Here is a 2500-nt window from a genome sequence, read left to right on the forward strand (position 1 = left end):
GTGTGTGGGTGTGTGTGAGGGTGTGTGTGTGGGTGTGTGTGAGGGTGTGTGTGTGTGTGGGTGTTGGTGTGTGTGTGTGTGGGTGTGTGTGTGTGGGTGTGCGTCCTTGTGTGTATGCATATATTTGTACGCTCGTGTGCACATGTCTGTGCGTGCGCCCTGGTGTGTGTATGTGTGCGCGCGCGCGCTAGTGTGGGTGTATGATCCACTTAATATTTGTATTTATAACTCATTACAATTGTGACCAGGTGTGGACGTATCAGTGGTTCATTACTTTGTAATTTGTTCATGAATGTAACCATGTATAGGAGTGAAGCTGATTCATTACCTCTGTAACTTGCCATGATTAGTGACCAGATCTACCTGGAGTTCATTACCTTTGTAACTAGTTCAGCTATCATAACTTTGGGGTCCAGTCACTGGACCCATTATGTACCTTTGTAATCTTTTGACTACCGCCCACAGGATGGGTATGGGGTGCATAAAGATATTAAACTAAAGTGTGTGTGTGTACTCACCTATTTGTACTCACCTATTTGTGGTTGCAGGGGTCGAGTCCTAGCTCCTGGCCCCGCCTCTTCACCGGTTGCTACTAGACCCTCTCTCTCCCCGCTCCATGAGCTTTATCAAACCTCGTCTTAAAACTGTGTATGGTTCCTGCCTCCACTACGTCATTTTCTAGGCTATTCCACTGCCTTACAACTCTATGACTGAAGAAATACTTCCTACTATCTCTCTGACTCATTTGTGTCTTCAACTTCCAATTGTGGCCTCTTGTTTCTGTGTCCCCTCCCTGGAACATCCTGTCTTTGTCCACCTTGTCTATTCCACGCAGTATTTTATATGTCGTTATCATGTCTCCCCTGACCCTCCTGTCCTCCAGTGTGGTCAGGCCGATTTCCCTTAATCTTTCCTCATAGGACATTCCCCTTAGCTCTGGAACTAACCTTGTCGCAAACCTTTGTACTTTCTCTAGTTTCTTGACGTGCTTTATCAAGTGCGGGTTCCAAACAGGTGCTGCATACTCCAGTATGGGCCTGACATACACGGTGTACAATGTCTTGAATGATTCCTTACTAAGGTATCGGAATGCTGTTCTCAGGTTTGCCAGGCGCCCATATGCTGCAGCAGTTATCTGATTGATGTGTGCTTCCGGAGACATGCTCGGTGTTATACTCACCCCAAGATCTTTCTCCTTGAGTGAGGTTTGCAGTCTTTGGCCACCTAGCCTATACTCTGTCTGTGGTCTTCTGTGCCCCTCCCCCATCTTCATGACTTTGCATTTGGCAGGATTAAATTCGAGAAGCCATTTGCTGGACCAGGTGTCCAGTCTGTCCAGGTCTCTTTGAAGTCCTGCCTGGTCCTCATCAGATTTAATTCTCCTCATTAACTTCACATCATCTGCAAACAGGGACACTTCTGAGTCTAACCCTTCCGTCATGTCGTTCACATATACCAAAAATAGCACTGGTCCTAGGACCGACCCCTGTGGGACCCCGCTCGTCACAGGTGCCCACTGTGATACATCATTACGTACCATGACTCGTTGTTGCCTCCCTGTCAGGTATTCTCTGATCCATTGCAGTGCCCTTCCTGTTATATGCGCCTGATGCTCTAGCTTCTGCACTAATCTCTTGTGAGGAACTGTGTCAAAGGCCTTCTTGCAGTCCAAGAAGATGCAATCAACCCACCCCTCTCTCTCTTGTCTTACTTCTGTTATTTTATCATAAAACTCCAGAAGGTTTGTGACACAGGATTTGCCTTCCGTGAATCCGTGCTGGTTGGCATTTATACTCCTGTTCCGTTCCAGGTGCTCCACCACTCTCCTCCTGATAATCTTCTCCATAATTTTGCATACTATACACGTCAATGACACAGGTCTATAGTTTAGTGCCTCTTTTCTGTCTCCTTTTTTAAAAATGGGAACTACATTTGGCGTCTTCCATACCTCAGGTAGTTGCCCAGTTTCCAGGGATGTGTTGAAGATTGTGGTAAGTGGCACGCACAACATATCTGCTCCCTCTCTAAGGACCCACGGGGAGATGTTGTCTGGTCCCATTGCCTTTGTGTGTGTGTGTGTGTGTGTGTGTGTGTGTGTGTGTGTGTGTGTGTGTGTGTGTGTGTGTGTGTGTGTGTGTGTGTGTGTGTGTGTGTGTGTGACTCAACAATCAATATTTGCACCAATAACTCATTACAGTTGTGACCGGGTGTGGAAGTGTGAATTGCTCATTACTCTATAATTTGTTCATGATTGTAGCCAAAGTATAAACGTAAGGAACCATTCTACAGAATTCATTACCTTTGTAACTTGTGAGCTCATTACCTTTGTACCTAGTTCAGCTATCAAAATTTTGGGGGCCCAGTCCCTGGACCCATTACGTACCTCTGTAATCTGTAAATACCTTTGTAACTTGTCATGATTGTGACCAGACTTACCTGGAGTTCATTACCTTTGTAAATTTTGAGTTCATTACCTTTGTAAATTGTGAGTTCATTACCT

The sequence above is a fragment of the Cherax quadricarinatus genome, chromosome 8, assembly GCF_038502225.1.
Source record: "Cherax quadricarinatus isolate ZL_2023a chromosome 8, ASM3850222v1, whole genome shotgun sequence".
NCBI classification, from domain to species: Eukaryota; Metazoa; Arthropoda; class Malacostraca; order Decapoda; family Parastacidae; genus Cherax; species Cherax quadricarinatus.